Source organism: Tachysurus vachellii, chromosome 16 (assembly GCF_030014155.1).
Source record: "Tachysurus vachellii isolate PV-2020 chromosome 16, HZAU_Pvac_v1, whole genome shotgun sequence".
In the NCBI taxonomy this organism is placed as follows: domain Eukaryota; kingdom Metazoa; phylum Chordata; class Actinopteri; order Siluriformes; family Bagridae; genus Tachysurus; species Tachysurus vachellii.
This window is the reverse complement of record NC_083475.1, coordinates 10,240,683-10,263,182: the sequence shown is the minus strand read 5'-3', so window position 1 is coordinate 10,263,182 and position 22,500 is coordinate 10,240,683. Positions and strand designations below refer to the sequence as shown.

Sequence of the window (22,500 nt, the reverse complement as noted above, 5' to 3'; positions counted from 1 at the left end):
CGAATACTTCCTCCCCAATTTCTCCACTAAACTATTAGTGTATATCAGCAACATGCATGGTAGGTTGATTGGCATCTCTGGAAAATTGTCCTTCATTCATTCATTCATCTTCTACCGCTTATCCGAACTACCTCGAGTCACGGGGAGCCTGTGCCTATCTCAGGCATCATCAGGCATCAAGGCAGGATACACCCTGGACGGAGTGCCAACCCGTCGCAGGGCACACACACACTCACATTCACATTCACTCACGCAATCACACACTACGGACAATTTTCCAGAGATGCCAATCAACCTACCATGCATGTCTTTGGACCAGGGGAGGAAACCGGAGTACCCGGAGGAAACCCCCGAGGCACGTGGAGAACATGCAAACTCCACACACACAAGGTGGAGGCGGGAATCGAACCCCGACCCTGGAGGTGTGAGGCGAACGTGCTAACCACTAAGCCACCATGCCCACCTCGTTTATTTCTTGATTTTATTTATTTATTTATTTTTTTATCGCGTGGTAAAATCGCTTGCATCTTTTTTCAGTTTTTGATGTTTATCCTTTTCTTTCAGAGAAAACTATGTGAACTGGTGAAATTGTTCTTCTTTTAAGCTCCTACTCATGACTACACAAGTTACTTTCTATGACAGCGGTATTCACGTTCGGCACACAAGAAACAAAGAGGGATTCAACTGAATGCATGTTGTGATGATGTCACATGACACGTCTCACCCAAATGTCTGGAAAATCTGTGGGAATTTTGAAAAATTCAAACTTACATCCAAATATTGTGGCGTTTGTTTGATTGTACGTTTATTTCTGCTATCGCAAAATCACAGATTTCCTCTAGGACCTGCACAATCAGGGTCTATATATAGGCCTCCATGTGAAACATTACATGACACTTGTTTAAGGACACTGTGAAAGAGTGAAAAATGGAAAGCAACAACTCTTTCAGAACAGAGAAGATCTGTGACACTCTCTCGCATACTGTATGTAGAAGGCTGTCCTAACATGTTTGTCCCACTGGTTTCACACCAATTCACACATCCAGACCCAGGAGTCATGTCAGTCTCATGACATCAGAGTGTGAATAAGGCGTAGATATTCATGTCTGAGAGTCAGACATGCGACATGTGCATAGTGCTAGTGAACATTAATAATAATAACAACGTAGACATGCACTGACTTCTGTACCACTAAAGGATTCTTTCACACACAATAGAAGGTATTTTTGTCATCTGTAACAAACTTCTTGACATCTGACATATTATTATTATTATTATTATTATTATTATTATTATTATTATTATTATTATTATCTATTTTATAGATTGTGAACAATTCTGTCTTTGGACTTTTATACTTTGAGGTATGAGGGATGTCTTTACTTATAAAACTTCACCGCTATCAATATTTAATGAAATAAATTAAACCTAATCTATATAAATAGAACAATAATATAGGAATTTAAGTATTATGTCTGCTAAATACACACAAACACACACACACGATAGAGTGATATGGAGACTGACAGAAAGAGAAAGTAAGAATTGCAGACACAAATAGATACAGAGGGAGGAATAGAGCAGAAGAAAGGATCAGTGTTATCTGTTTCATTTTCTTGGTGCATCCCAAAATATCTACATCTCTCTCTCTAAATATAGACAGACAGACAGACAGACAGACAGACAGACAGACAGACAGATAGATAGATAGATAGATAGATAGATAGATAGATAGATAGATAGATAGATAGATAGATAGATAGATAGATAGATAGATAGATAGATTGGACATAAGGCAGATAAACAGAAGAGTGACACAGCACTTTTTCCTCATTCCTTCCTTCTTCTTTTCTAAATGATTGCATTTTATTCACACACACCAGCCATTTTGTTCGATTGATTTGTATCTACACCACAATAGACAAAAAAAGGTCCAATAAAGTGAAGACTTGTAAACATTCGATCAGGTCATAGCACGCCTTGTCCTCAGGCACGATCCTGACAGAAACACCTCGAGTGATGTATGCTCTTATTGTTTTCTTTAACACCAATGTGAACGCTTCATTTTTCTTCCTTTTAAGACCACTTGTTTATGTTACCTCCAGAAGAAAAGAAAGGATGACCTTAAACAAAGATGTGTTTTAGAATGTAAGAAAGAATAAAACAAAAAATAGGGGGGATTACAAGTAATAGATGCCACGTTGGCACACTGTCAAAATGACAGCACTGTACTTTGTTAGCTAGTAGGCTAACCATAAATCGAAAGAAAGAAAAAAGAAAGAAAGAAAGAATGAAAGAAAGAAAGAAAGAAAGAAAGAAAGAAAGAAAGAAAGAAAGAAAGAAACTAGCATTAAAAGCAAACACAGCAAGAGCCTTTTGAATATTTAGCTTGCTGCTGAGAGAAGAACGTGTGTGAGGTGTTAGATGTTAATTAGCACAAGTTGCTCTCCTCTCTAAAGGCCATGTCTCATTTGGCAGCAAAGCAGGATGAGATAACGAGTCAGAATCAGCACCTAAGAAGGTACAAGCTACAAAAAAAAAGGAAAATTCAAAGTGAGAGAGAACACAGACCTCTGCACCCGGTTCATCCACCTCTTACAGAAGGAGCCGATTCTTTCAGCAGAGACGCCGAAATCCTTAAACGATTTAAACGCCATCGCCTAATAAAACGGTTCCCCACGGCAACGGCTGGCCTGATAATTCTCTCTGTAGTTACCACAGTGATAAGAGTCAATGCTCAACGCCGTTCAACGGCAATAGCGGCAGGGAAAACGGGCATCACACACCGCCACTGGAGCTATTACCAAGCCAGCATGCACAGAGGGGACAGCGAGTGTCAGGGTGCATGTGTGTGTCTCTGTGTGTGTGTGTGTTTGCTTGCTTGTCACTCTCACAATTGCTAATTGTTTTGCTCATGGCATCCAACCCCAGGAAGACAAAGGCACAAGTCACAGGATGTAGCAGGAACCGTACCCCCCCACACACACACACATACACACACAAGCAAGCACACACACACACGCACGCACACACTCGCACGCACACACACATACAGTACACGCACACACTGAAGCTGATGGGTGGAGATAAAAGGTTGCTGCTGATACATGAAGCACCTTTTTCCTCTCTTACACACACATTTATGCTTTCTCTCCTGATTAGGTGATGAGAAATTACACTGTGTGTGTATGTGTGTGTGTCCTGGGGCTTAGATTAAATTGTCAAGTGGATCCTCTCCTGCCTCCGCATTCTCTTCATCCTTCTCTTTTTGTCTCTCTCTCTCTTTCTCACACATTCATTCTCTCCATCTCCCTCTCAATTTGAGCCAATTGTCTGCCTTAATGGCTTAACTAGACTTTCTATCACCCCGTGGCCCTCTGAAGTGTGTGTGCGTTTTATACAGTTACAAAGAACACCCTAGCTTGAATCAGCACCGGTACAACCTCAAGGCTTAGCAAGAAAAGCACATTTTATCTCTCTATCCTATTTTTTTTACATTTTTTTCCCCATCCCCTGTTATTAAATGCACTGAGAGGTGATGCCTTAATACACCACAATAAATTCTACAGTTATTGCATTCAAATCATCCAAATGGGATTTAAAGATGTCTAGATGATCAGTTCAACACAAGCGACAAACATCATTTCCAAACATTGATTCTGTGATATATTACATAAGTGCTGTCAGCGATAACAACACGATCCGAGCAGAGAGAGAGAGAAAAAAATGGAAAGAATACAGAATCTGTAGAATATGTGTGTAGACTGCTCCTTGCTTCCCGAAACCGCTTTATTTCGCTGAGGCGTTTTTTATTCTTCTTCTAAATTTGCAATCTTTTTATTTGCAAGTTGGTCAAATTACAAGCAGAGGATTTCACCACTAAGCTATTCAGCATTTCACTGCTGCTCAGTTTTTAAACTTTTAGTTTTTTCCAGATAACTACTTAAATTAGTGAAATTTAAAAAAAAAAACAACACCACAGGATTTTGCTTTTAAACTCCTACCAGTAAAGGCAGGTGTCTAATTAATTTCTATGATAGCTGTACTCATGTTTGACATGTCAGACTGACACACGAGCCAAATCTGGGTAAAATCTGAGGTAATTTTTTAAAAATTGCAAGCGCCTGTAAATATCAGAGCGTTTAATAATAAGCATTTCTACTAATAAATTGGTCTCTCAAGGATTTCATGATTTTCTGCTTGTAGAAATAAACACAAAGCCAAGCGAGCGTTACGAGTTCACGAGGTATTCAGGTTCAGATAAGCCATGATACTCAATAAGCACCGGTGTTTCTTCAATATTACCTCAGATTTTGTGCAGATTTGGATCGAGTTGCTTCGTGCGACTAAAATAGAGAGCTGGCTAGACATTATCTACTTGAACTACCTGAAGAAGAAGAAGAAGAAGAAGAAGAAGAAGAAGAAGAAGAAGAAGAAGAAGAAGAAGAAGAAGAAGAAGAAGAAGAAAAAGAAGAAGAAGAAGAAAAAGAAGAAGAAGAAGAAGTGAAAAAATAAGAAGAAATGAAAAAAAGAAGAAGAAGAAGAAGAAGAAGAAGAAGAAGAAGAAGAAGAAGAAGAAGAAGAAGAAAAAGAAGAAGAAGTGAAAAAATAAGAAGAAATGAAAAAAAGAAGAAGAAGAAGAAGAAGAAGAAGAAGAAGAAGAAATGAAAAAATAAGAAGAAATGAAAAAAGAAGAAGAAGAAGAAGAAGATGACAACGATGGTTAACTAGCCCTTCTTCATCATTAGTACAAAACCCAAGCAGTTCTACTCAACTGAGCAGGAGATCCATACAGATAAAATAAATCAAAATAGTGCTAATTATAATCTGCCTGAGAATCTCTCTCTCTCTCTCTCTCTCTCTCTCTCTCTCTCTCTTTCTCTTTCTTCATGTGCACACACACCCTCACTCACACACAAACACACACTCTCTCTCTCTCTCACACACACACACACAGAGCATGTTAAAAGGCAGCTGGGGAAGTAGACAACATGTAATTTCCTCAGTTTTAAAAAAAATGTGCAGCTGAGAGAGCTGACAAGCAGGCGTGTGTGCATGTGGTGTCCAAAAACAGTGTGATCCTATTTTTTTTTTTAATCACATGAGCAGCCGCACTCGTCTGCCTGTTTGACAGCTGCTTCCTCGTTCTCTGTGTGTGACGACAGGTGATGTTTTAATACCAGTCATCAGCAAAATCACCCTGATCCTAATTAAGCTTATTGCAGAAGCAGAAACGAGTTATTCAGCTCAGCGTGGCAAGCACGGCATCTCGTATCTCCTCCGTTTCCTGCCTCTGTCGTTTTCTTCAGCTCTCTTGCTTCTATCCTGTTATTTCCCAGCTTTATTGCACATGATACTATTCCAGCAAGAACACCAGCCATTTTAAGCAGGTCGTAGTTTTTAAATGTCTATAAGCCGTTTTAAACAGACCTCTCGATAGTTGTGGATTTTCATGTCGTTATGTCATGGCGAAGGGATTCCCATCATGCAGTGCAAACATGGCAGTCTCAGCAGTGAGAAATCGAGTTTAGACAGGTGACAGGAAACTGGCTCGGTATTTACTACATACACACAGAGCCATTTACTAACAAATCTGGACAGGACCACAAAACAACATGGAAAATAATATTTAAGATAAAATACCTTAAATATATTCAAACGTGGGGGCACGGTGGCTTAGTGGTTAGCACGTTCGCCTCACACCTCCAGGGTCGGGGTTCGATTCCCGCCTCCGCCTTGTGTGTGTGGAGTTTGCATGTTCTCCCCGTGCCTCGGGGGTTTCCTCCGGGTACTCCGGTTTCCTCCCCCGGTCCAAAGACATGCATGGTAGGTTGATTGGCATCTCTGGAAAATTGTCCCTAGTGTGTGATTGCGTGAGTGAATGAGAGTGTGTGTGCCCTGCGATGGGTTGGCACTCCGTCCAGGGTGTATCCTGCCTTGATGCCCGATGACGCCTGAGATAGGCACAGGCTCCCCGTGACCCGAGGTAGTTCGGATAAGCGGTAGAAGATGAATGAATGAATGAATATTCAAACGTCAAATATTTCCTAGTCCAATTACTAAAGCTCTTTTTGTTTTGTACCATCGTTAAGTTTAAAACAGGCTTGGCTGATCATTTCGTGGCGTTTATTTCCAGCAAGAAGCAAAATGTTCTGCTTATGGAATTAAAAAGCAATTAAAATTTCAATAATTTTAATAATCTCACACTGGATTTATTTTTAATCGCATAACAGGAAATACCAGAGATGACTACATTCAAAAGATTTTCACTTGCTACAATGACTGTTTTTTTGAATTTTCTTTTTATTTATTTTATTTATTTATTTATTTATTTATTTGTGAAGCGATTACTAGTCTATTTTGGCAATATTTTAAAAGACCCCATTATTCCCTATTTATCTTTGATTACAAAATGAAAGTGTTTGAGAGCTCATACCTTTAGCATTTATATACTTGCTGAAATGGGTTTTAATGAAAATTTGTCTTTCAAAGCTTGCAGCATCCTCTCTTTATCCACAATCCTGTTTTCCTTTTCAACCCCCAGAGTCCAGACACTGAGGCAGTCAATTACCTTGTGTTTTTACTTGTCAAATTTTGACCTTCTTCTCAAATTCTAGACTGCTCTCTCTCTCTCTCTCTCTCTCTCTCTCTCTCTCTATATATATATATATATATATATATATATATATATATATATATGTATATATATATATACACACATATACATATATATCTCCCTCTCTGTGTGTGTGTGTGTGTGTTCTTGTTTTTTTTTTGTCCAAGGTCAGAGTGTCAAGGTTTCTGCAGCAAGACAGCCCGTCATCACAGCCTTCAAACTACAGCATTCACTTGTGAGCAGAGAGTGAGTGAGTGAGTGAGAGAGAGAGAGAGAGAGAGTGAGAGAGAGAGAGAGAGAGAGAGAGAGGGAGAGAGCAAAAAGAAGGCAAGAGGAGGACAGAGGGGTGAAACAAAGAGATAAAGTACTCAGTTGAGACAAAATACTGAAGAGATGGAGGACGAAATACGGGAAGCATTTTATAATAAGATTTATAAATAAATCTACTGCACATGGATTCAAACTATTATTAAGAAAAAAAAATTAACCATTTTTAATAAGAAATAAAACCTAAACCTTTACTGTCAAATAAACTAAAACCAAAACAAGAAAACAGCACACAACTCTCTCTCTCTCTCTCTGTCTCTCTCTCCATCTGTGTGTGTGTTACACAAAGAAATGTTGCGTTAATCACTCCACTTGTTCTGAGTGCAGCGATTAGGCCTGAGTTACCATGGCAACGCATAGAACGATTAAAAAAAAAACAAACAAAAAAACCCCAGATGAAATAAAACATAAAGCAGTAAATGTCAGACTCGCTAATGAAGCTGCTGAGATGCAGCATTCGCCTGTTAACGAGCAACACACACGCGCACACACACACTCTGTGCTAAGTCAGATGTTTTGCTTCACTTCAGAGCCCAAACACTCGCCTAACGAGCGACAAAAATATGCATTTATTAAAAGTTTTAATAAACAAGCAGTAAGTTTGCTAAAGTGAAAAGCACTTGATTGAAAATGCAAACGAAAAAAAAAAAACAAATCCAAATCTCCAAAATGCAGAATATACCGTTTCACCCAATGTGCATGAGGTTTATAATAATCACATGATATTATTAATAAAAAAAACACGTATAGTCACGGAGAAGGAGAAGCTCTGAGTAAGGAGATGTTTATCATCGAGTACAGAAGAAGTCTCAGGTGTCAGCACTTTGCAAATTAGATTAACATTAGAACAAGATATAACCTTCTAGAAAACCTTTAGAACAATGATGTAATGATGTTGTGTGTCAGGCCTCATCACATTTACAGCATTTGACAGACTTTCTTATAAAAAGCCTCTTACATTTTATACAAGTGAGCAATGGATGGTTAAGGGCCTTGCTCAGGGGCCCAACATGATGGACCTGGGGTTCAAACACACAACCTTCTAATGAGAAGTCCGACACCTTAACCACTAAGCTACCACATCTTCCAAGTCTGTTGTTGCTTATTTTCCCATGACAGCATGACTGGTCATGTCTTCTTCCGTCTATACGCATTTCACTGTCTCTTTTCACACTGGAAACGTTTGCTGTGGGTTGATTTCAGACTCAATTGATCCTATCAAGCTAATCACATGATCCTTTTTTAACATCAGAGATACTGCTAATGTTAACCTGAACTTAAGCTCATAATCTGAGCTTGTTGCTAACACCAGTCTCTATCGTCAGCTCTTGTTAAAGCAGTTTGTGCAGTAGAGTAAAGTAGGTTTTTATGAGTTTTAGCTACTCTGACAGAGCAAACCATACACAAGCGTAAATAGAAATATGTATTTTGGGGGGAAATTCAATGCCAATTCACCACTTACTAGGTGTTACAAGTGCAGCATTTACTTGCTCCCTCAGTTGTACGTCACTTGGCTATAAGAGCAGTCAAAAGTAAATGTGAGCTGTCGATTAAGCGCAAGAAGTTGAAAAAATGCACAGCTTGAGATGAATCAGAATATTACATCTCGAGACGGTGGAGGTTGAACACCTGAAGCTTGGCAATAGAGAGAGAGTTTATCGGTATAACACGTAGCTGCCCGCTCGTGACCTGATAACTCAAGGTGCACGTTAATAGCGGGTGTTAGACCAGGGGTCATGTGAGTGGTAGACAGGTGTGTGTCACGTGTAAACCCTCCGCTGTGATTGTTCACATCTCTCTGCTGAAAGCTTATGTTTACAGAAGGAAAAGAAGCCTTTATTTCTCACACATGCATTACAGCACAGTTGGTATATCCCAGCTTGTTAGGAAACTGGGGTCAGGGCACAGGGTCAGACATGAGGGTTAAGCGCCTTGCTCGAGGGCTCGGCCATGCTGCAGCGAAGCTTGACCCCTGACATTAAACAAAAGCCTGAACCGCTGAGACACAACCGCTGCTTCTAGAATTAAAATGTCATTTAAAACGGAACGTATAATGTACTTGTACACAGATACACTGAAAGAAAAGAGCTGGGGGTTCATTCTAAAATACACAGCAAAATATGTCTTTCCCAGTTTCGGCAGTTTTCCCTGTGGAAATAAGCTAAGTGTCCCCACAAGGTCCAAACCTATATACAGACACAGATATACTGTAGAGACACTATTAGGCATTTGTTCCACACCAAGATATAAAAATATGCCCCCCCCTTACCGTCACACACGCACACACACAGTCAGCAATATGAGATAATTGCCCAAATCCTACTGGCATCACACCCTTTCCCTTCTTCTGTTGCCAAGGCAACCAGGGAGGGGGCTAGTGACTGAATAACTTTAAATAACTTACACAATCATGTTTTGTGTTACACAGATCAACTGTCCTCATAAGCACAGTATCATAAAAAAAAGTGACCTCGTGCTCTCTCCCACTGTCTCTCTTTCTCTCATCTAACACTCACTCATACACACACACACACACACACACACACACACACACCTCAGCATGCTTCCAGGAGTCATGCCTTATGATTCTGGAGAAAAGCCATTACCAGCATGTCCATTGTGTGTACGTGTGTGTGTGTGTGTGTGTGTGTGTGTATTGGCAGGGAGAGATTAATTTCAAACATCAGAAGAGATGATAATGACCTCAACCTGGAGCATCATCAAAACTGCCACAAGTGAGCTCGCCCTGGCCTGCACTTCACCTGTGTGTGTCCGTGTGTGTTTGTGTGTGTGTGTGAGAGACATGCAACTTCTGCACAGCTCTGACAGCTCCCCATCTGTTCTTCTGTGTCTGTCCCTCTCCATCTCTGTCTGTCTTTCTGCCTGTCTGTTACAGCTCCAACTCACACAGCGACAATTTCAAGGACACAAATACAACCTTCTTCACACACACACACACACACACACCACTCATTTATAACTACTGTTTAATATTCTAGCACTTTATATTACTACTATTTTGCTATGCTGTATATTATTTATACTTTTGTTTAATGATATGTTTGTGTTTCATGTGTTTGTAATTATCTTTCATTTTATATTAATGTGCCAATATGATTAACAAGTGTATTATTGCAATTCAAACGTTTATGCCATTTATATGTAGCGAGAGAGAGAGAGAGAGAGAGAGAGAGAGAGAGAGAGAGAGAGAGAGAGAGAGAGACCACAGCAAAGCAGACATACATAACATTGTAAGTGGAGCTACATCGCTTCCGGCATTATGACTCACGGGAGGATTCATTTTTATGGCTCCAGTCAGCATTTTGCAGCTTTAAATCACACACACACACACACACACACACACACACACACACACACAAACAAACATTTTTTTTCAGAAAAAGCAGAGAAAAGCGGCTTGTTTTGAAGGCTTATTGGAGTTGGGATGGCAAGCATGTCAGCCGTATTTACTGGTCGGAAAAAAACATGGTCATAGGCAGCAATTAACTCAGGAGCAGATGGCAGAGTTCACATAGCACGGATACATGTCTCCACTCCTCCTACTCCTCCTCTTCCTCTTTCTCTCTCTCTCTCTCTGTCTCTCTGGCAGACTGTAGATCTTCAGAACATTTTCACACATGACTTTTACAGGAACAGCAAGAAACTGGCAAAGCCAAAAAACTGCAAGAATGGAATGAACAGAGAGAATCACGTAGCAAATGAAATTAACAGCATCTCCAAACACACACACACACACACACACACACACACACACACACAGCCATGAACCAGTGGAAACGAAAAACAGGCAGTGAAGGAAGTGAGCCATATGCTGGCAATGTACTTGAAAGAAGCTGTGCTGACACTGCACACACACACACACACACACACACACACACACGCACACACAGTGGGATAAGATGAAGCCTCAAATCCAGGCGTAAGATCTCTCACACCCGCTGTGTTGCACCACTCAATGTGTGTCATCTGTGTGTGTGTGTGTATGTGTGTGTGTGCGTGCTCACTTGCATCAAAGTCTGATGTTAATGATGTCCATTTATTCATGTTATGTGTCATCATTAAATGGATATATTTGTGTGTGTGTGTAGAGGACAGTGGCACACAGGTGCTGTCGCTTCATTTGATGCTTTGTGAATGAGGAGCACTTTATCCACGGCCTGATGCTTCTGAAAGGAGAGGAAGAGGATGAGAGAGAGAGAGAGAGAGTGAGAGAGAGAGAGAGAGAGAGAGAGAGAGAAGACTCTTCTAACTGCTGCATTGATCTCTCGTTCACGGAGAGGGATAGACAGAGACACGCACATTAGAATGCAAAAGCAGGCACACATCTAAAGATGAGAGACCAAGGACACGTGTGTGTGTGTGTGTGTGTGTGTGTGTGTGTGTGTGTGTGTGTGTGTGTGTGAATCAGAATTTAAAAGCAAAGACCACACACATTTAAACCACACCCCTTATTCACTACATTCAAAAAGTGATAAGGTAAAAGAGGAGAGGAGAGGATTGAATTTCAAAATAGATTCAAATCATAATCAAACAAGGCTAAATGGAGAATGTCTGTTAATTGGACTAATGCAAAAATATAAAAACACTTTTTTCTTTCTAAATCAATCGTCATACTCACAAGATCTTGTTACTGTAACTCGCAGATTTCATAACTCAACATATTTCGATATTTCAAACACCTTGTGTGATATTGTGTGTGTGTGTGTGTGTGTGTGTGTGTGTGTGTGTATGTGTGGTGTGTGTGTTGTCAGCTCAGGACAGGAATAAGAAAGCATGCTGTGTGTTAATTAAAGACCTGTGTGCTTCAAGGTTAGTCACCTATAAAGCTGAGTAAAGCGTCCCCTGGTTCTATTAAGCTTCACATTTCAGATATATACAGCATTAACACAAACCTTATTCCATTCCCTGTTCTCTCAGGCTACTGTCACATAAAGTATTCTTCCTTTTTTTCTTTTTTTCACCCTTTAAATTATTCTAATACCTCCTAAATGAAACCAGAACAGCGGCTTCAAGGTTTCCAGTCAAAAAAAAAAAAAAAAAGCTCTAGACTGAGAGCTGACTGAGGAGATGAATATAGTGTGTGCAGTACAATATTAATGTTTCTGTAAAAAACAAGTAAACAATCATGACAACTTCAGATTAAATCAAATATAACACACGTTACTTATCACTGTTATACCATCATACAGTACAATGGCAAAATTCGATCACAAACAGTCTGATTTGGTCACAAACACACAAGTCATTTACACAACTAACCCTACATATGTTTAGATAATGGAGACAAAATTCGATATTTTCTTTTCCCCGGTGTGTAAAAACACTAAATGGTACAATACTCCAAATACTTTATTTTTTCCACAAAAGCAGGCTTAGTGTGTCTCAGAGACAAAGAGCTTGAAGAACAACAAATCAATGAAATTGACTAACAGGCACTTTGTTAGGAGTGGCTAACGCAACTTCAAGCTAAATACGAAGACACCCGAGCACAAACAGACGACATGGAATTTCTCCTCATCGCCTCACTCGGTCAGCTGAGACCACAAGAGGAATCCATCCATGCCTCAAATCTCTAATCCTATTACATACACTCCACAGAGAGCCCTGGCACATCATCAACCAATCAGCACAGAGCACCAATTCCTTTGTCCCACCCCCTTTTGTTCTCACAGGTTTGCTGTCACTCAAGTTAATCATGATAGCTAAGATTCTCTTGTGTGTGTTTGTGTGTCTGTATGTGTGTGTGTGACAGTAGAGAGATTGATAGAGTGATTACGCAGATTAAACTGATCTAAATGTCACAAGTGATTACTAGTCTTTGAATGAGATTTGATGCACATGCTCTCTCTTACACACACACACACACACACACACACACACACACAAGGGCATAGAATATCTGCAGGCATAGCTCCATGACGACAGATGTGTTCCATCACCCCTTAAATTGAATAATCTTAAGTGTATCTGGTCAATTAGCATATGTATATATATATATGTGTGTGTGTGTGTGTATGTATGTGTGTGTATGTATGTGTGTGTGTGTGTGACCAGTGCATGCCATTATTGAATCGTTGGCTCAAGTAGACTAAAGTTAAAGAGGTTAAAGTGGTGAAGTGGACAAAAGTTAATGAGGCCATGCTTTGTTATGATCACACAGTGTGTGTGTGTGTGTGTGTGTGTGTGTGTGTGTGTGTGTGTGTCACTCCATTCACAGACATGCTCAATACAGACTGTCTCTTGTGATAGATGATAAGTGGATTGTTCTAAATACAGGTGTGAATGGGATCATGTATGTGGTGGTCTGGGACACATGAGGCCACGTATTTGTAGTGTGAACATCATCTCAGCTTCCTGATGCATCCCAGAGTCCAATGCTGAAACCAGTTACAGGTTGTATTTATTTATTTATTGTTGCTAAAGATATTAACTGAACCATATCTCGATATTTAAAAATGTTATGAACGCTTTTGTGTTGCACCACAAATAAGGTCTATCACCACAAAACACCACACCCGGGAGTCTGAGGGAGCAAAACTGGTTATGTTGTCTATCAGGAGCGACTGCGTTAGTTACCCTCTCTCCACAACTATATTTAATTGTGCCCGTTAAAAGAACTGCATGAAAAATGTTCCCACAGCCAGATATATTGACGTGCATAGTAATTTAATCAGGAAATGCTGTCTTAACTTTGCTAGGTTTTAGTATGAACTACAGCATTTGGTTTTGGAGTTACATCAGGTTGCTTTTGACATATTTGGCAACCCTGCATCTGATAAAACGTGTGCATAAGAGTTTAGCAATGACACAATCGAGACACCAGGTGAGAATAGCTAATTGTCTTGACTGTCCGGCTTGTGATCGGATCACCTGAGTCTGAATAGTGTTTTAGAGAGAGAGAGAGAGAGAGAGAGAGAGAGAGAGAGAGAGAGAGAGAGAGAGAGAGAGAGAGAGAGAGAAAATTCTAATTAAAGGAAAGCGATCAGTAGACACAAGGACATCTCTGGGGACAAACAACTGCTCAAGACACACAAACACACACACACATACACACGAGCACATATGCGCGCACACACACGTTCACACACAAATGCACACTAGGGGGTAGCCATCCAGTTCCATTAGTGAAAACCTGTGTGTGAAAAGGTCAAAAACTGTGAGTGTGTGTGTATGTGTGTGTATGCGTGTGTTTGTGTGTGGTTGTGTGTACATGTGTGCATGTGTGTGCATGTGTGTAAAAGGTCAGTGCCCTGAAACTGTCATTTGCTGCTGAGTTTGAACCTTACAAGGATCCAGCCAAAAATAGATCTCTCTCTCTCTCTCTCTCTCTCTCTCACACACACACACACACACAGCATTGAAAAACAAGTTAACAAGGGAATAATGTTTTATATAACTGCTGTTAGCATTTTACTGAGTGAGCAATTGAGATATGTATCTTTAAGCAGAAGGGAGGACACACCACACACACACACACACACACACACACACACTTACATTCAACACTCTTGTGTATTTTACGATGCAGCAGAAACAAGAGGTGTGTACACACATGACTGAAGAGTTTAGAGAAAAGTCAAACACTGAAATGAATTGTTCTATTCACTTGTGTTCTTGTAACCAGTGACCAAATCTTCATATTGTTCAGCTCTTACTTAATACGGTAAAACTTTTTAAAATCATTTTTAAGGAAAAAAAAAGGAGCTTTGCTTCACTTCCTCATGCACACACACCAACTTGCAACAAAGTGCATGAGTGCACAGATATAATTGATGTTTACTGAGTAAGAATCTGCTTCGTTCTCATTATAAAATATATGCTGTCCTCATTATGCTAAACTTTGTCTCACACACACACACACACACACACAGGCAGAGAGAGAGAGGGAGAGAGTCACAGATACAAGGGAAAAGGGACTTTGGCAAGAAACAAAAAAGCAAAGAAAACAAAAAGTGAGAGAAAAATGAAAAGTATCTGGCAAAGTTCGAGCAAACTTTTCCACTCCTTACTCTCTCTCTCTCTCTCACACACACACTCACACACACACATACACACAAAATGAGACCAGACCAACCTCAGCCAGCAGCTAAACCACAGCAATCAGAATACATAAAATCATCAGCCAATCACAACACTGAGCTGTGACACTTCACTCAAACACTATGACACACACTTCAACAGCATTCAGAGTCATTTTTATATTACATCATCAGTTTGTTAAAGAGATTATTGATCAGGGATGGAATGATACTATAAATGACAACACGTCTAATCATTTTTATCGTGTTACAGAGTCGGCTTGCAGATTCTCACATAACACGTGTCAATACTCAGTCACACAATATCATACATAATAGAGTTATTATAATGCCCTCAATGAGTCTTAACAAATCTGACACACTGTGTGTGTGCTTCAACTGAGAAGACTAAATTCTGTGCAGGTTTGGGTATATACATGTGTACCTATATGTGTGTGTGTGTGTGTGTGTGTGTGAGTGAATAAGTGTGAGAGAGAGAGAGAGAGAGAGAGAGAGAGAGAGAGAGAGAGAAATGTAAAGAGACATTTACATATCAGCTGGGAAGTAAGAAAAGTTGCAATTATAACAGCAAGGAGAGATGAACTTGCATCTCAGTGTTGAAGAGTCACAATACACACACACACACACACACACTCATCTACTTTAATGTTGCGAATAAACACCTGGTGAAAACTAATTATCTACACATCATGCAATTGGGGCCAATATATGTGGTGCTAGTGATACACTCCATACACACACATACACACACATACACACACCCCTATTGCTCTCATGACAGAGTTCATTTGTGAGCCGGCAGGAAATTAAAACTCTAAACATGCCGATGACGCACCATTAGGAAGCGCATCAGTAATAAACAAGCACCTAGAGAGAGAGAGAGAGAGAGAGAGAGAGAGAGAGAGAGAGAGAGAGAGAGAGAGAGAGAGAGAGAGAGAGAGAGAGAGAGAGAGAGAGAGAGAGAGAGAGAGAGAGAGAGAGAGAGAGAGAGAGAGAGAGAGAGAGAGAGAGAGAGAGAGAGAACAAGTAATATGAGAGGGGAAATCATAACTTTTTAGGCTACAGCTTATTTAAAACAGACACTGGGTGTGTGGGTATTCATTTGTTCATGTGTTTTATCGGTTTCTGCCCACATACAATATCTGCCATCCCTCAAAGTCAAAGTTTTGCCCTTGAATCTCACTCCACACACAGACACACACAGTAATATCGCCAAGCAAAACCAAAATTCCCCATCAAATACCAGTAAACTCTATTTTTGTGTTTGTGTGTTGTGCCTGTATGTTGAGACTGTTAGTAAATGATGGTAACTGGTTTGATGGTAAATGTTAGTGTTTGGTGATTGATGTTTGTTGGAGAACCTGATACTGGATGGAAATGTTTGTAAATGCTGGGGCTTTTTTTTGGTAGTGACTGATGATGAATTGTGAGAATAGTGATGTTTAAACGTAAATGATGTTTTGTTGGAGAATAGCGGTGTTTGTTGGAGAATAGCGGTGTTTGTTGGAGAATAGCGGTGTTTGTTGGAGAATAGCGGTATTTGATGGTGTATAATGTTTTTTTAGAGAATAGTCTTGTTTGATGGTGTTTGATGGGTTATTCTTGAAGAAAAGTGGTGTTCTTTAGAGAATAGTGGTGTTTGATAGAGTATGATGGGGTTTTGTTGGAGAATAGTGGTGTTTGATGGAGTATGATGGGGTTTTGTTGGAGAATAGTGGTGTTTGATGGAGTATGAAGGGGTTTTGTTGGAGAATAGTGGTGCTCGCTGGAGAATAGTGGTGTTTGATGGAGTATGATGTTTTTTTTAAGAATAGTGGTGTTTGATGGAGTATGATGGGGTTTTGTTGGAGAATAGTGGTGTTTGATGGAGTATGATGGGGTTTTGTTGGAAAATAGTGGTGTTTGATGGAGTATGATGGGGTTTTGTTGGAGAATAGTGGTGTTTGATGGGGTTTTGTTGGAGAATAGTGGTGCTCGCTGGAGAATAGTGGTGTTTGATGGTGTATGATGTTTTTTTTAAGAATAGTGGTGTTTGATGATGTATGATGGGGTTTTGTTGTAGAATAGTGGTATCTGATGGTTTACAGTATGATGTTTTTTTTTTGGAGAACAGTGTTGTTTGTTGGAGAATAGTGGTATCTGACGGTGTACGATGGGTTTTGTGGGAGAATAGAGGCGTTTGTTGGAGAATAGTGGTATCTGACGGTGTATGATGGGGTTTTGTTGAAGTACAGTAGTATTTGGTAGAGAAATGTTTTCTGTAATGATGTTTGATAGCAGATACTAGGGTTTAATGGTGAATTGTTTGTAGCTGGAGAATGCTGGTGTTTTTTCATGGTATTTAGAAATGCATGTGGATGTCTGATAGAAAACCTCAGAGCATGCTGGAGAATGCTTTTGATAGAGCAGTGTGCTGTTTGTTGTTTAATATTGTTTATATGATTCAGCAGAGTTTATATATAGCATTAGGTTTTACTGTAGGTTCATTCACTCTCCTTACCTCTCTCTCTCTCTCTCTCTCTCTCTCTCTCTCTCACTTCATGGGGAACAACAAAGGAAATCATTGATTAACACTAGACCTAATGAAGCAAAGGAGAGTCAATAGACACACACAGCTGTCAGTTTTACATAATGGTCCCCTGGCTGCTCCTCTGTGGAGTGCTCTATTTGAAATAAAGTGACAGAATGGCAAAAAAGTGTGTGTGTGTGTGTGTGTGTGTGTGTGTGTGTGTGTGTGTGTGTGTACTGCTTGGGCAAGTTTCCATTGTGTCAGCCATATATCAGTGTAAATGAATAGAGTGCTCTCTGTTCATACTGCTTTGTGAAGGATGGGTGAGCACCTGTAGAACTAACCACACACACACACACACACACACACACACACACGTTTTAATTTAGAGAAAAAGTGATGGCATTTACCATCCAAATATTTAACGAAACAGTTCATAGCATGGTACACAATGTATCAACACTATAAGGAATGAACTATATGGAATGTACTGCTAAATCTCACAACGTAAACAAGTACTAGCTAACATAAACCATATGCTAGGCAATTGATATAAGGTAGAAAAACAACACCATGACTAAAAAGAGAGGTTTCCTATAATGGAAATGTTTTGCAAGGTGAAGCTTTTTGAGTTCCAAACGCTAAAACAAAAATCAGTCGCCATCAATAAACAATACCTAGTTTTTATTGGAGCAGTTTTATTCATCAAGCTCACTGATGAACAATACTGTGATGTTCAAACAATCTAGGTTTAGAGGAGTGCTTGTAAACTTTAGTTGGCCTTTTTCTGTACTTAACTTAATGCTATTGAAAACCACATCAACTACAGTATATAATCATGTCTATACACACACAATACTTCCTCGCTAAGACACGTAAACACTGATATAAGATAGCAGTGTGCTTTTTTAAAGAAGAAGAAGGAAGAAAAAAGAAAGAAAGAAATCCACCCACTTAAGAAAGCAAGACTGTGAGGAACAGGGCATGTTTACACTCTATTGTGGATTTCACACTGCGCACGTTTGCATGAATCCGAGTGTGATTGTTCCCGGTGCCCCTGCAGAGTCGGTCTGGTTTCAGACTCCTGAACCATTTGCATTCATCCTCACTAATGTGCATAGAGAACTCAACCATACTGAATCATCATATTTTTATTTATTTATTATTTTGGTGCTATTAAAGGCCACAGAGCTCCTCATTTGTAACCATGTTGACTAATAATTAATATTAATTAATAAATAATAAATGATGATGTCACTTATGATGTCATTTACTTCCTGAACGCGAGTTGCGTTCACATTCGCAGGAATCACGACACATTTCAACTGAACTCACAAGAACTCCTACAGGTAGTGGGTTCGGTACCTCTGTGCGCTTCTTAAAGCCCTCTATATTACCAACCTGTGTGTATGTGTGTTTTAACCATGTATCAATATTAACAAAATACTGATAGTATTTTAGCCTAATCTCTATTTATTACATCTTCACCATGTGCGATTGCCTACATGTCAGGAATTTTACCACATAAAAACTGACCTAATGCTCTAATGTTTGTTTTCTCTCTTCATTTTAATCCACTTAATTGCTTTATTCTGCGAAGGGAAGAAGAGGGCAGACTGTGTGGTAATGTTGTTACACATGAACAGTGTAGCCGTGTTAGACTTACACATAATAATTGCATTTTAATATTCTTCTTTTAAATGTTTATATCCTAATAACTGTCTGTTTTATAACAGTGATAACTCACCAGTGATCAGAATGATGGAATTGTTATTTCCGTAAAGAACCCAGCACAGATGTAGTGTGTGTGTGTGTGTGTGTGTGTGTGTGTGTGTGTGTGTGTGAGTTATACTGTTCATCCATGTATTACACATCATGGTTGATAAATATCAGTTATTACATCAGGAAGTTGTAATTACAACCTAATTTGCCTAGTCTCATAGCAACCATTCCAGGCTCCTGATTGGCTAGGTAATGATGAAGAGGTTGAGTCTAAAGTTTCTTTTCCATCACTTTGTGGAAGACAACACAGTTCCAATAATACAGACACAAAATAATACGCGCACACAAACACACATGCACACATACGCACACACACACACATGTACAGGTTTTGGTTAGATAAACAACACAGAGAGGATTTTGCCCTCGGGTTCAATTTGTCCCACTCTGGGAAAATTAGCCTCAGGACGTATTACAGAATCAACTACAGCATCGAACAACACCAGATGTTTGCCATGTACACACAGTCTCTCTCTCTCTCTCTCTCTCTCTCTCTCTGGTTCTGTTTCACTTGCTTTCTCTTTCTTCTTGCACACACATAAAACCAAGCACACACATCTGCACTCATAAAGATGCGTCTGAATCGCAAAGCGAATGCTGCATCCCGATTGGCTGAGACAATCAGTGTTTTGACAGTTCCTCACTTTTTAAAAGTACATTGTGTGTGTATGTGTGTGTGTGTGTGTGTGTGTGTGTGTGAGGTTGAAAAAGTCAGAAAGGGAACAGAGGGGAAAAAATAAGCAAAACAATAAACATTGATGATGAAAAGCAGATGTCTGAAATGGAACAACTGAGAGAAATTTACTCCTCATCTCTCTCTCTCTCTCTCTCTCTCTCTCTCTCTCTATTTCTCTCTCTCTCTCTTTCTCTCTCACTCTACTCTGAAGTTATTCCAATTCATTTACTGACAGATATCAGCAGTTATATTACTGCCGAAGAAATAGATCAGATAATCAAGAAAGTATCCTAAATATAGTATTTGTTGATAAAAGTCCAATGTAGTCCCACTGCATGAACCAACTACAGTCTGTCATGAAGCTGCCTGTCAACACATTTAACCAACTGCGATAAGACTAATAATCTATAGATAATTTATACAACATTCTTTGATTGCTGTGAGTCCTGCAGTAGTTTATGTCTTGTTTCAGTACCATGAACAGATCCGTAGATGGATGCAGACTGTTCCCAGAATTCAACCCCCTCCCCCCTCCCCCCAACAAACACAGACACACACACACACACACACACACACACACACACACACACACACACACACACACACGCACACGCACACACCCTAAAGGCTTATATAAAGTCAATCGCTCACACACTCCTCTCAGTTTTCCCTTAACAGTGTAGCGAGGCCTCCAAGCATGCACTACATCACACACTGCAATAAAACAGTCAGATCCTCTTGTGCAAACTTTTATTGAACCCCCCACACCCACCCCACAACACACACACATACACATTTATCTTTCTCTGATTACCCAATCATCAAAGTCCCTGTAGCAAAGAGTCATAGAGTGCTGCATTCTTATATAACTGCTCCATTTACTGACAGATTTAAACACACACACGGATTGATAGGATCTATCTATCAATCCGTGTATGTGTTTAAATCTGTTTAACTCTGTTTCACTCTTTCCATCCATTCAATCAAACTGGGGTTTCAAGTTCAACCATTAACTAGTTTCTCCTGACGGAATGTAAGAAGAACAAACAGAGCGGTAGATTCTGCTAACACTAAACTAAAATTATTCATTCCGCTCCAAACACGTCGGGATCAGGACTATCCAGAGGGGGCGGTGCTTTTACCCTCATCTCTCTGTTACACCATGACTACTGACACAGTACAGAGCAACAGATCAGTTTCAGAGAAATGTTGTAAAACCCAGCACATCCTTCCTTCAAGCAAACCATTACATAACATAATGTGTGTGTTTATAACCAGTGTTACATTTACTAACTGTACTTCTGTCTTTGGGAAAATTTAACTATTCAAATTCTCTACCCATCACAGAGACAACAATTTCACAAACACATTGTGATACCTCATTTCTCTCTCTGTCTAGTTCTCGTTTGTGGACCAGAAATAGTAAGGCAAAGGGTATCATATGCTTCCTGAATGCCTGGCTACCGGAACTTCTTGAATTTCTACCCCTAAACACATAGAGAAAAAAACGGACTGCCCTCTTCCGCATACAGGAGCTAACGGACAACCACAATTGGTTAGTGGTGCTGTGATTGACAAGGCAGAGATCCCTCCTATTCAAACAGAATTAAGAGGACATTACTAATTGATGAATATCTAAGTTTAAAGCAGGCTTAATGTGTTAACGCTTTTTTGGGGGTGATTATACTTCAGTTACTTAAGAAAATGATGAGTTTAGTCCAGTATATTAGCATTTTTTGAAGTGGAATAATGCAGAATGTTCCAGATCAGACACTGGCACCTTGTCTGTGATAAAGGGCTACGTGACTAGGGCACTGTGTGTGTGTGTGTGTGTGTGTGTGTGTGTGTGTGTGTGTGCACTTTAATGAAGGTGCCATCACAGGCAGGAAACGACTCATGGGAGAACGGTGGGGGGCACGGAGGCAATTAGAAACAGCATCGGCTCAGTAGCCTATGAGGTGTGTGTGTGTGTGTGTGTGTGAGAGAGAGAGAGAGAGAGAGAGTACACAACAAAAGTATAGAACAGATGCACACACATTCACATATAAGGATATGGTGCACAGCTGTGTTTCAATGTGTGTGGACAGAATATTTAGCTCTGTGTGGGGACTCAATGTCCCCAGAATGGTGGAAATACACTGTAGAATCATATTCTGTCATAGAGCAATATTTGGCTCTAGTATACTACAGTAATACTCCGGTTAATAGAAAAACCCTGTAAGGATGGTAACACAAGTGTGCCTGTGTGTGCGTGTGTGTGTGTGTGTGTGTTCTTTTGCTCTGTAATGGTTGCTTTATAAAATGGCAGCAGAAATAAGAACTAAAAAGTCTCCCATAATCCCGCATTCCGCTCCCTCTAGCTGCAAATAATGAGCTCTCATTCTGAAGAGCTGCCTGCGATGAGAAAAACATTTAACGCAGAGAGGGGGAGAGAGAGAGAGACAGAGGGAGAGGAAGAGAGAGAGAGAGGATGCAGGGAGTGATTATGAGAGCTCTAGGAAGCAAGCAGCAATGAGGCAAAGAATAAAAG

The 22,500-nt window shown here is 39.9% G+C and overlaps 1 protein-coding gene across 17 annotated transcripts in view; it reads right to left on the bottom strand.

Moving 5' to 3' along the window:
* celf2 (cugbp, Elav-like family member 2) overlaps window positions 1–22,500 on the bottom strand; it is a 142,916-nt gene that overhangs the window by 52,362 nt on the left and 68,054 nt on the right. The window lies entirely within an intron of this gene.